Source organism: Bufo bufo, chromosome 1 (genome assembly GCF_905171765.1).
Source record: "Bufo bufo chromosome 1, aBufBuf1.1, whole genome shotgun sequence".
In the NCBI taxonomy this organism is placed as follows: domain Eukaryota; kingdom Metazoa; phylum Chordata; class Amphibia; order Anura; family Bufonidae; genus Bufo; species Bufo bufo.
Window position 1 is genome coordinate 451470908 of NC_053389.1, and position 14060 is coordinate 451484967.

Below are 14060 nucleotides of genomic sequence, written 5' to 3' on the forward strand. Positions count from 1 at the left end.
AAAAGAAAATCTTACATTGAAGGTATTGATAGTGTGATTCAGAAAAACCTAAGACACACGCTAGAGTGCTGATAGAAGTGTCATTCTGTGATTAAAGCTATAACTGTCACACAGCGCAAAAAAAAAACAGGTCTCACATCTCTATTCAACCAAATCTGCACAGTTTTAGCTGGTCAAGTTATTTGTAGTGACCGTAAAAGCAGACTTTTTGTTCTGGGTTGAAAAAGCATTCCCAAATTTGCCATTCTCAAAATTACTAGTTTGTGGTATTTGAGGCCTACTTGAAATCTATCCCAAAAAGAAAATCTTACATTGAAGGTATTGATAGTGTGATTCAGAAAAACCTAAGACACACGCTAGCGTGCTGATAGAAGTGTCATTCTGTGATTAAACCTATAACTGTCACACAGCGCAAAAAAAAAAAAGGTCTCACATCTCTATTGAACCAAATCTGCACAGTTTTAGCTGGTCAAGTTATTTGTAGTGACCGTAAAAGCAGACTTTTTGTTCTGGGTTGAAAAAGCATTCCCAAATTTGCCATTCTGAAAATAACTAGTTTGTGGTATTTGAGGCCTACTTGAAATCTATCTTAAAAAGAAAATCTTACATTGAAGGTATTGATAGTGTGATTCAGAAAAACCTAAGACACACGCTAGCGTGCTGATAGAAGTGTCATTCTGTGATTAAACCTATAACTGTCACACAGCGCAAAAAAAACAGGTCTCACATCTCTATTCAACCAAATCTGCACAGTTTTAGCTGGTCAAGTTATTTGTAGTGACCGTAAAAGCAGACTTTTTGTTCTGGGTTGAAAAAGCATTCCCAAATTTGCCATTCTGAAAATAACTAGTTTGTGGTATTTGAGGCCTACTTGAAATCTATCCCAAAAAGAAAATCTTACATTGAAGGTATTGATAGTGTGATTCAGAAAAACCTAAGACACACGCTAGCGTGCTGATAGAAGTGTCATTCTGTGATTAAACCTATAACTGTCACACAGCGCAAAAAAAAAACAGGTCTCACATCTCTATTCAACCAAATCTGCACAGTTTTAGCTGGTCAAGTTATTTGTAGTGACCGTAAAAGCAGACTTTTTGTACTGGGTTGAAAAAGCATTCCCAAATTTGCCATTCTCAAAATTACTAGTTTGTGGTATTTGAGGCCTACTTGAAATCTATCCCAAAAAGAAAATCTTACATTGAAGGTATTGATAGTGTGATTCAGAAAAACCTAAGACACACGCTAGCGTGCTGATAGAAGTGTCATTCTGTGATTAAACCTATAACTGTCACACAGCGCAAAAAAAACAGGTCTCACATCTCTATTCAACCAAATCTGCACAGTTTTAGCTGGTCAAGTTATTTGTAGTGACCGTAAAAGCAGACTTTTTGTTCTGGGTTGAAAAAGCATTCCCAAATTTGCCATTCTGAAAATAACTAGTTTGTGGTATTTGAGGCCTACTTGAAATCTATCCCAAAAAGAAAATCTTACATTGAAGGTATTGATAGTGTGATTCAGAAAAACCTAAGACACACGCTAGCGTGCTGATAGAAGTGTCATTCTGTGATTAAACCTATAACTGTCACACAGCGCAAAAAAAAAACAGGTCTCACATCTCTATTCAACCAAATCTGCACAGTTTTAGCTGGTCAAGTTATTTGTAGTGACCGTAAAAGCAGACTTTTTGTTCTGGGTTGAAAAAGCATTCCCAAATTTGCCATTCTCAAAATTACTAGTTTGTGGTATTTGAGGCCTACTTGAAATCTATCCCAAAAAGAAAATCTTACATTGAAGGTATTGATAGTGTGATTCAGAAAAACCTAAAACACACGCTAGCGTGCTGATAGAAGTGTCATTCTGTGATTAAACCTATAACTGTCACACAGCGCAAAAAAAAAAACAGGTCTCACATCTCTATTCAACCAAATCTGCACAGTTTTAGCTGGTGAAGTTATTTGTAGTGACCGTAAAAGCAGACTTTTTGATCTGGGTTGAAAAAGCATTCCTAAATTTGCCATTCTGAAAATAACTAGTTTGTGGTATTTCAGGCCTACTTGAAATCTATCCCAAAAAGAAAATCTTACATTGAAGGTATTGATAGTGTGATTCAGAAAAACCTAAGACACACGCTAGCATGCTGATAGAAGTGTCATTCTGTGATTAAACCTATAACTGTCACACAGCGCAAAAAAAAAACAGGTCTCACATCTCTATTCAACCAAATCTGCACAGTTTTAGCTGGTCAAGTTATTTGTAGTGACCGTAAAAGCAGACTTTTTGTTCTGGGTTGAAAAAGCATTCCCAAATTTGCCATTCTGAAAATAACTAGTTTGTGGTATTTGAGGCCTACTTGAAATCTATCCCAAAAAGAAAATCTTACATTGAAGGTATTGATAGTGTGATTCAGAAAAACCTAAGACACACGCTAGAGTGCTGATAGAAGTGTCATTCTGTGATTAAAGCTATAACTGTCACACAGCGCAAAAAAAAAACAGGTCTCACATCTCTATTCAACCAAATCTGCACAGTTTTAGCTGGTCAAGTTATTTGTAGTGACCATAAAAGCAGACTTTTTGTTCTGGGTTGAAAAAGCATTCCCAAATTTGCCATTCTCAAAATTACTAGTTTGTGGTATTTGAGGCCTACTTGAAATCTATCCCAAAAAGAAAATCTTACATTGAAGGTATTGATAGTGTGATTCAGAAAAACCTAAGACACACGCTAGCGTGCTGATAGAAGTGTCATTCTGTGATTAAACCTATAACTGTCACACAGCGCAAAAAAAAACAGGTCTCACATCTCTATTGAACCAAATCTGCACAGTTTTAGCTGGTGAAGTTATTTGTAGTGACCGTAAAAGCAGACTTTTTGTTCTGGGTTGAAAAAGCATTCCCAAATTTGCCATTCTGAAAATAACTAGTTTGTGGTATTTGAGGCCTACTTGAAATCTATCCCAAAAAGAAAATCTTACATTGAAGGTATTGATAGTGTGATTCAGAAAAACCTAAGACACACGCTAGAGTGCTGATAGAAGTGTCATTCTGTGATTAAAGCTATAACTGTCACACAGCGCAAAAAAAAAACAGGTCTCACATCTCTATTCAACCAAATCTGCACAGTTTTAGCTGGTCAAGTTATTTGTAGTGACCATAAAAGCAGACTTTTTGTTCTGGGTTGAAAAAGCATTCCCAAATTTGCCATTCTCAAAATTACTAGTTTGTGGTATTTGAGGCCTACTTGAAATCTATCCCAAAAAGAAAATCTTACATTGAAGGTATTGATAGTGTGATTCAGAAAAACCTAAGACACACGCTAGCGTGCTGATAGAAGTGTCATTCTCTGATTAAACCTATAACTGTCACACAGCGCAAAAAAAAACAGGTCTCACATCTCTATTCAACCAAATCTGCACAGTTTTAGCTGGTCAAGTTATTTGTAGTGACCGTAAAAGCAGACTTTTTGTTCTGGGTTGAAAAAGCATTCCCAAATTTGCCATTCTCAAAATTGTTGTGAACGGGAACAATGAGGAAAACATCTAATAAGGGACGCGGACGTGACATGGTCGTGGTGGTGTTAGTGTACCCTCTGGTGCTGGGAGAGGACGTGGCCGTTCAGCCACAGCCACACGTCCTAGTGAACCAACTACCTCAGGTCCCAGTAGCCAGCAGAATTTACAGCGATATTTGGTGGGGCCCAATGCCGTTCTAAGGATGGTAAGGCCTGAGCAGGTGCAGGCATTAGTCAATTGGGTGGCCGACAGTGGATCCAGCACGTTCACATTATCTCCCACCCAGTCTTCTGCAGAAAGCGCACAGATGGCGCATGAAAACCAAGCCCATCGGTCTGTCACATCACCCCCATGCATATCAGGGAAACTGTCTGAGCCTCAAGTTATGCAGCAGTCTCTTATGCTGTTTGAAGACTCTGCTGCCAGGGTTTCCCAAGGGCATCCACCTAGCCCTTCCCCAGGGGTGGAAGAGATAGAAAGCACTAACGCACAACCACTTATTTTTCCTGATGATGAGGACATGGGAATACCACCTCAGCACGTCTCTGATGATGACGAAACACAGGTGCCAACTGCTGCGTCTTTCTGCAGTGTGCAGACTGAACTGGAGGTCAGGGGTCAAGACTGGGTGGAAGACGATGCAGGGGACGATGAGGTCCTAGACCCCACATGGAATGAAGGTCGTGCCACTGACTTTCACAGTTCGGAGGAAGAGGCAGTGGTGAGACCGAGCCAACAGCGTAGCAAAAGAGGGAGCAGTGGGCAAAATCAGAACACCCGCCACCAAGAGACTTCGCCTGCTACTGACCGCCGCCATCTGGGACCCCAAAGGCAGCTTCAAGGAGTTCCCTGGCATGGCACTTCTTCAAACAATGTGCTGACGACAAGACCCGAGTGGTTTGCACGCTGTGCCATCAGAGCCTGAAGCGAGGCATTAACGTTCTGAACCTTAGCACAACCTGCATGACCAGGCACCTGCATGCAAAGCATGAACTGCAGTGGAGTAAACACCTTAAAAACAAGGAAGTCACTCAGGCTCCCCCTGCTGCCTCTTCTGCTGCTGCCGCCTCGGCCTCTTCTGCTGCTGCCTCTGCCTCTTCTGCTGCTGCTGCCGCCGCCTCGGCCTCTTCCTCTGCCTCTGGAGGAACGTTGGCACCTGCCGCCCAGCAAACATGGGATGTACCACCAACACCACCACCTGCGTCACCAAGCATCTCAACCATGTCACACGGCAGCGTTCAGCTCTCCATCTCACAAACTTTTGCCAGCAGGGCTGGGACAAGGCCATTTGGTGCCCAGGGCGAAGATGGCAAACTGCGCCCCCCCCCCCCCCCCCCCCCCCCCCCCCCGTTTTTAAGAAAGAATCAATGTTGTTTCAAAACAAGAATATACTTAAAGCAATAGAACAAAGGACTGTGGGACTTTGAAAGTCACAGACACTATAAAGTTCCCCCCCATCATCATGTGCCAGTATAAAGTCCCCCCCATCATCATGTGCCAGTTTTGTAATAAGCCCCCCCAATGTGCCAGTAACACTATTGTAAAAAAAAAAAAAAAAAAAACACTTATACTTACCTAAGTGTCAGCGATGCGATGCAGCCTCTTCCTGTGTCCCACGCTGTAATGTAAGGCTCAGGCGGCACGATGACGTCATTGCGCCGGCCTCTGATAGGCTGCCGGCCTAGTGCCTGCAGCCAGGGGCGTACATAAAAATCACTGGGCCCCATAGCAGGAATCTAAATTGGGCCCCCATTCCCCTTTTATAGCCCCTCCCTTTGTTCCATGAACTATTCTTGCTGCTGCGTTTTATAATTTATGCCATCAGGGCCGGAATGGGATTACAAAACAGCCCTGGCACACAAAAGAGGTATAATAGATGCAGATGTATATTATATACAGCAGTGTACAGTTATGTGAGGTACGCGGTATAATAGATGCAGTGTGTACAGGTATATAGTATATTCCCTAGTGTTCTGATATGTGAGGTACAGGGTATAATAGATGCAGTGTGTACAGGTATATAGTATATACAGCAGTGTACTGATATGTGAGGTACGGGGTATAATATATGCAGTGTATACAGTATATACAGTAGTGTAATATGTGAGGTACGAGGTATAATAGATGCAGTGTGTACAGGTATATAGTAAATACAGCAGTGTATTGACACCTCGTACCTCACATATCAGTACACTGCTGTATATACTATATATCTGTACACACTGCATCTATTATACCTCGTACCTCACATATATAGTATATACAGAAGTGTACTGATATCTGTACACACAGCATCTATTATACCTCATACCTCACATATCAGTGCACTGCGGTATATACTATATATCTGTACATATTGCATGTATAATACTGTGTAATATATGCAGTGTGTGTGCATGTATGTGTGTGTATATATATATATATATATATATATATATACAGAGCAGTGTATTGATGTGACACATAGAAGGTATAATACTGTAGATGCAGTGTTTATAGAAATATGTGGTCAGTTATGCATTATAGTCACTGTGAGGTACATGAGGTAGTGGTAACTGTCTGAAGTAGTATACATGAGTGAGCAATGAGTAAAAACAGGGCATGGAGGGGGGGGGGGGTAAATGATGAAAAGTGGAGGACCTCCTCTTACCTCTCCATTCCAGTCTGTATGGATCAATACAGAGCTGCTTGTGAACTTTTAATACTTGCTGTTAGGGGTTGAAGGACTTGTGATGATGTCATCACAGGTCCTGGCAGATGTACCTTTGAAACCTAGGAACTACACCATTTTTGGTGCAGTTCCTTTGCTAGATTCTGCAGGACCTATGATGTTGAAGATGATGTCATCACAGGTCCTGGCAGATGCACTGTTCTAACCTGGGAACTACACTTTACACTGTGCAGTTCCCTTACAGGACCTGTGATGACATCATCAAAGGTCCTTTAGCTTTAGAAAGGTAAACAGGAGTAATTAGGGGGCGGTGCCTGCCTGCAGCCTATCAGAGGAAAGGGAAGGGACACATCTCTCCCTCCCCTGCACCTCCGCTGGCACAGACAGTTTACAATGGAGATGAGCGCAATGGAAGCGCTCATCTCCCTGTGCCCGGCGGCGGCTGCTCACTTGGGGGGGGGGGTCATTTTAGTTGGGGGGGCACATGGGGGGGCACAGCATGATGTAGGGGGGGCCGTGGCTGGCACTTCACCTGCGCCCCCCTCCTGTCCGCAAATGGTAGCGCCCAGGGCACCCGCTCCTTCGGCCCCTGCCTTGTACCGGCCCTGTTTGCCAGAAAGCGTAAATTCCCACCTAGCCACCCTCGATCCCTGGCCCTGAATGCCAGCATTTCTAAACTACTGGCCTATGAAATGCTGTCATTTAGGCTGGTGGACACACACAGCTTCAAACAGCTCATGTCACTTGCTGTCCCACAGTATGTTGTTCCCAGCCGCCACTACTTCTCCAAGAGAGCCGTGCCTTCCCTGCACAACCAAGTGTCCGATAAAATCAAGTGTGCACTGCGCAACGCCATCTGTGGCAAGGTCCACCTAACCACAGATACATGGACCAGTAAGCACGGCCAGGGACGCTATATCTCCCTAACTGCACACTGGGTAAATGTAGTGGCGGCTGGGCCCCAGGCGGAGAGCTGTTTGGCGCACGTCCTTCCGCCGCCAAGGATCGCAGGGCAACATTCTTTGCCTCCTGTCTCCTCCTCCTCCTACTCAGCTTCCTCCTCCTCTTCTTCCACCTGCTCATCCAGTCAGCCACACACCTTCACCACCAACTTCAGCACAGCCCGGGGTAAACGTCAGCAGGCCATTCTGAAACTCATATGTTTGGGGGACAGGCCCCACACCGCACAGGAGTTGTGGAGGGGTATAGAACAACAGACCGATGAGTGGTTGCTGCCGGTGAGCCTCAAGCCCGGCCTGGTGGTGTGCGATAATGGGCGAAATCTCGTTGCAGCTCTGGGACTAGCCGGTTTGACGCACATCCCTTGCTTGGCGCATGTGCTGAATTTGGTGGTGCAGAAGTTCATTCGCAACTACCCCGACATGTCAGAGCTGCTGCATAAAGTGCTGGCCGTCTGTTCGCGCTTCCGGCGTTCACACCCTGCCGCTGCTCGCCTGTCTGCGCTACAGCGTAACTTCGGCCTTCCCGCTCACCGCCTCATATGCGACGTACCCACCAGGTGGAACTCCACCTTGCATATGCTGGACAGACTGTGCGAGCAGCAGCAGGCCATAGTGGAGTTTCAGCTGCAGCACGCACGGGTCAGTCGCACTGCGGATCAGATACACTTCACCACCAAAGACTGGGCCTCCATGCGAGACCTGTGTGCCCTGTTGCGCTGTTTCGAGTACTCCACCAACATGGCCAGTGGCGATGACGCCGTTATCAGCGTTACAATACCACTTCTATGTCTCCTTGAGAAAACACTTAGGGCGATGATGGAAGAGGAGGTGGCCCAGGAGGAAGAGGAGGAAGAGGGGTCATTTTTAGCACTTTCAGGCCAGTCTCTTCAAAGTGACTCAGAGGGAGGTTTTTTGCAACACCAGAGGCCAGGTACAAATGTGGCCAGACAGGGCCCACTACTGGAGGACGAGGAGGACGAGGATGAGGAGGAGGTGGAGGAGGATGAGGATGAAGCATGTTTACAGCGGGGTGGCACCCAAAGCAGCTCGGGCCCATCACTGGTGCGTGGCTGGGGGGAAACACAGGACGATGACGATACGCCTCCCACAGAGGACAGCTTGTCCTTACCTCTGGGCAGCCTGGCACACATGAGCGACTAAATGCTGCAGTGCCTGCGCAACGACAGCAGAGTTGCCCACATTTTAACGTGTGCGGACTACTGTGTTGCCACCTTGCTGGATCCCCGGTACAAAGACAATGTGCCCACCTTACTTCCTACACTGGAGCGTAATAGGAAGATGCGCGAGTACAAACGCACGTTGGTAGACGCGCTACTGAGAGCATTCCCAAATGTCACAGGGGAACAAGTGGAAGCCCAAGGCGAAGGCAGAGGAGGAGCAAGAGGTCGCCAACGCAGCTGTGTCACGGCCAGCTCCTCTGAGGGCAGGGTTAGCATGGCAGAGATGTGGAAAAGTTTTGTCACCACGCCACAGCTAAGTGCACCACCACCTGATACGGAACGTGTTAGCAGGAGGCAACATTTCACTAACATGGTGGAACAGTACCTGTGCACACCCCTCCACGTACTGACTGATGGTTCGGCCCCATTCAACTTCTGGGTCTCCAAATTGTCCACGTGGCCAGAGCTAGCCTTTTATGCCTTGGAGGTTCTGGCCTGCCCGGCGGCCAGCGTTTTGTCTGAACGTGTATTCAGCACGGCAGGGGGCGTCATTACAGACAAACGCAGCCGCCTGTCTACAGCCAATGTGGACAAGCTGACGTTCATAAAAATGAACCAGGCATGGATCCCACAGGACCTGTCCATCCCTTGTGCAGATTAGATATTAACTACCTCCCCTTAACAATATATTATTCTACTCCAGGGCACTTCCTCATTCAATACTATTTTTTATTTCATTTTACCATTATATTGCGGGGCAACCCAAAGTTGAATGAACCTCTCCTCTGTCTGGGTGCCGGGGCCTAAATGTGTGACAGTGGCCTGTTCCAGTGGTGGGTGACGTGAAGCCTGATTCTCTGCTATGACATGAAGACTTATTCTGTGCTGACATCAGGCCAGATTCTCTGTTACGGGACCTCTCTCCTCTGCCTGGGTGCCTGGGCCTAAATGTGTGACAGTGGCCTGTTCCAGTGGTGGGTGACGTGAAGCCTGATTCTCTGCTATGACATGAAGACAGATTCTGCGCTGACATCAGGCCAGATTCTCTGTTACGGGACCTCTCTCCTCTGCCTGGGTACCTGGGCCTAAATGTGTGACAGTGGCCTATTCCAGTGGTGGGTGACGTGAAGCCTGATTCTCTGCTATGACATGAATACAGATTCTGCGCTGACATAAGGCCAGATTCTCTGTTACGGGACCGTTCTCCTCTGTCTGGGTGCCGGGGCCTAAATGTGTGACAGTGGCCTGTTCCAGTGGTGGGTGACGTGAAGCCTGATTCTCTGCTATGACATGAAGACAGATTCTGCGCTGACATAAGGCCAGATTCTCTGTTACGGGACCTCTCTCCTCTGCCTGGGTACCTGGGCCTAAATGTGTGACAGTGGCCTGTTCCAGTGGTGGGTGACGTGAAGCCTGATTCTCTGCTATGACATGAATACAGATTCTGCGCTGACATAAGGCCAGATTCTCTGTTACGGGACCTCTCTCCTCTGCCTGGGTGCCTGGGCCTAAATATGTGACAGTGGCCTGTTCCAGTGGTGGGTGACGTGAAGCCTGATTCTCTGCTATGACATGAATACAGATTCTGCGCTGACATAAGGCCAGATTCTCTGTTACGGGACCTCTCTCCTCTGTCTGGGTGCCGGGGCCTAAATATGTGACAGTGACTTGTTCCAGTGGTGGGTGACGTGAAGCCTGATTCTCTGCTATGACATGAAGACAGATTCTGTGCTGACATAAGGCCAGATTCTCTGTTACGGGACCTCTCTCCTCTGACTGGGTGCCTGGGCCTAAATGTGTGACAGTGGCCTGTTCCAGTGGTGGGTGACGTGAAGCCTGATTCTCTGCTATGACATGAAGACAGATTCTGTGTTGACATCAGGCCAGATTCTCTGTTACGGGACCTCTCTCCTCTGCCTGGGTGCCTGGGCCTAAATGTGTGACAGTGGCCTGTTCCAGTGGTGGGTGACGTGAAGCCTAATTCTCTGCTATGACATGAATACAGATTCTGCGCTGACATAAGGCCAGATTCTCTGTTACGGGACCGCTCTCCTCTGTCTGGGTGCCGGGGCCTAAATGCGTGACAGTGGCCTGTTCCAGTGGTGGGTGACGTGAAGCCTGATTCTCTGCTATGACATGAAGACTGATTCTGCGCTGACATAAGGCCAGATTCTTTGTTACGGGACCTCTCTCCTCTGCCTGGGTGCCTGGGCCTAAATGTGTGACAGTGGCCTGTTCCAGTGGTGGGTGACATGAAGCCTGATTCTCTGCTATGACATGAAGACAGATTCTGTGCTGACATCAAGCCAGATTCTCTGTTACGGGACCTCTCTCCTCTGACTGGGTGCCTGGGCCTAAATGTGTGACAGTGGCCTGTTCCAGTGGTGGGTGACGTGAAGCTTGATTCTCTGCTATGACATGAAGACAGATTCTGCGCTGACATAAGGCCAGATTCTCTGTTACGGGACCGCTCTCCTCTGTCTGGGTGCCGGGGCCTAAATGTGTGACAGTGGCCTGTTCCAGTGGTGGGTGACGTGAAGCCTGATTCTCTGCTATGACATGAAGACAGATTCTGTGCTGACATGAAGCCAGATTCTCTGCTATGGCATGAAGAGACTGATTCTGTGCTGACATAAGGCCAGATTCTTTGCTATGGCATGAAGAGACTGATTCTCTGCTGACGTGAAACCAGATTCTCTGCTATGGGACCTCTGTCCAATTGATATTGGGTCATTTTTTTTTTTTTTTTTTTAATTCATTTCCCTATCCACATTTGTTTGCAGGGGATTTACCTACATGTTGCTGCCTTTTGCAGCCCTCTAGCTCTTTCCTGGGCTGTTTTACAGCCTTTTTAGTGCTGAAAAGTTCGGGTCCCCATTGACTTCAATGGGGTTCGGGACGAAGTTCGGATCGGGTTCGGATCCCGAACCCGAACATTTCCGGGAAGTTCGCCGAACTTCTCGAACCCGAACATCCAGGTGTTCGCTCAACTCTAATCAGGAGGATGACATTGTTTATGCCGCAGTTGTCCCTACTGATAAATCTTGCAGCTTCTTCTTAGGGCTTCAGTATGCGACTCGCGTCTCTGATGAGCTGCCTGACATCAAAACAACAAATGCTCCCTGCTGAGGTTGTCTGGTACATGACAAAATCATTCATGGCTTTACTCTCCTCGTACAGATGATCTAGCATGTACAAAGTGGAGTTCCAGCGTGTTGGAATGTCACAGATTAAGCAGTTTAACAACAGATCGTTCTCTCAATGCAAGTCCGGGAGGGTGTTCCTTGCCACATAAGAATGTCTCCTGGATTTTGACAGCACCTTCAAGAAGCCAGTGTACTTTTTAAAAAAGTGTTTCACAACTAGGTTTCACGTGTGCCAAGCAGGGAGCATAAGTTATTTCCCCCAAATGAAGCACAGCCATGATGTTCCGGCCATTGTCGCTGAACTGATCGGCTGTGTGACTACTCTTGCCCAGGCCAATCAGCTCTAACACCACATGGTAATGCTTCACTTTACACATGTGATAGGAGGGAGGGGGAGTAGGAGCAACATTGTGCCCTGCTGCTTTTGGAGACAGGAGGATGTCCATAGGGGAGGAGGTGGAGGAGGTGGATAAGTGGCTGGCATGGGAAGCCGACCAAGACAATTGTGGAGGTGTTGAAAGGACCTGGCCTTCTTGCTGTCTTGCTGTGAAAAGCTTTGACCCAGTGAGCCATGTAAGACATGTACTGTCCCTGCTCGTAACCGCTGTTTTAGGTGTCCACAGCAGTGTGCACCTTGTTGCACAGTGAAAATTGCAAGGAGCAGGAATTTCCTGCCATGTGAGAGTACAAATAAACATAGATCTAATATCAAGAAAAAATACTGGAAACACAGTGTATCCAGACACGCGGCAGAACACCATGAGGGTAGTTCAGCCGGATTTAAGGTGACCCCTATTGAACAAATTCCAAGTCACCTATATAAAGATACTCAGTACATTAGACGCAGAGAAATGTACTGGATCTTTAAATTGAACAGTTTGAGTCCCTATGGCCTTAACGAAGCATTTGAGATCAATTTATAAAAGCCTAGGTAGAAACAGCAATTGATATTTATGTATACATTCCCCTCCCCCCCCCCATGTTTTTCGCATTATCTTTTATCGCTGATATTTTAACTTCATATTTATATTAATATCACCACTATTTATTTATGGACACATATATATATATATTTATATGTACACTCTGCATGTATTTTTATATATGATTATATATGTATATACACATGATTTTATATATCAGGTGCATGAAGTGGTATATATTATGTGCATGAAATGGTACAAATATTTCCAGAAGCATTTTAGTTGTATATGTATTTTTTATATATTTTTATAGTTTATCTATTTATTGAATTAATTGTCTTATTCAGTGCCGGTATGATCGTACTTTATGCACTCTAATCCATTTGATAGCGGACCCCCAGATATATGTAGCTGTTAGTCTCTACATACTGACCCCTCATGACCATACTGCGCTGTGTCCGATGGTCCCCCGGGCACCGCGCTTTGATGAGACGCTCACTAGCGTCTTTGCAACCATGGAGACCGGCCATGTGACCGCAAGTCTAGCGATCACATGACCGGGCGGCTTACAGAAGAAACACAGGGGAGTTAAGCGCATGCGCTAGGCGCTCATCGAACACAGCAGCCGGCCTGCCCCCATCACATGATCGCAGTGTAGCGGTCATGTGACTCTAGTCTGCCGGCCAGACTTCATCTATTTATTTTATTCTAAATTTCTTATAATTACTCATACTGTCAGTATCATTTTATTAATTCACTACCCTTAGTAGCTAATGATATATATTCAGATTATTTAACATTTTGATATGTTGATGGAATATGTGATAGTATACCTGGGGCTAGCCCCTCCCAGTTGTGGGCAGCCCCCAGGTAACCAGTTTTTTGGCGGTTTTTCCTATCTATATAAACCTATAACTACCACTAGATATTGTGACTATATGCTAACCTGATGAAGGGGACAGTCTGAGCCCCGAAACGCGTTGTTCTATGCATAATTACTTATTATGTAAATAAAGAAGATTCACCCACAGAGACTTATTGGAACCAGTGATTTTGCGCCTGATCAGAATTTCCTCTTACTATGTGAGAGTACAAGGCAGGGATGGCTTTTTGGGATAAATAATTCCGGCAAGGCTGAGTGTACGCCATCAGCTTCCTAGGCAGCAGACTCTGCTAAGTGGCACGGCAGCAACTGGACTACCAACAACATAGTCCGGCCGTCAGTGTCGGCTCCTATGGTAAAGTAGAGCATCACTGCACCGGAGAGGCCGGTCTAGAAGTCTCGTTCGGCTTCCCACGTGACCGGCACGTTAGGGTGCAGGAGTCAGCGAGACTCTGTGTCTAAGTTTAGGAAGAGATGGGGGGGGGGGGGGGGGTAAGTCAGCTGCAGAGGAATGAAGGTAACTCAGAGTACAGTTATGAGCCTGGGTCATCTCTGGGGGGCCCAGGCTGTGCTGGCTTTGCTGGGGAATTTCAGGTGCACAATTGTTTTAGGCCTATATTGTACCAGAGCCACATGACTTACTTGTACTGTGGAAGGGGTGGTGGGGGTAGGGTAAGGGGGTTTATTTATACGTTTTAGTCTTCCTTAAAATGTCCGGCACGGGCCGCCGTGCTTCTAGCTTGGCAGGGGTCAATTTGCTTTCGATAAATGTATTATGTCATACGT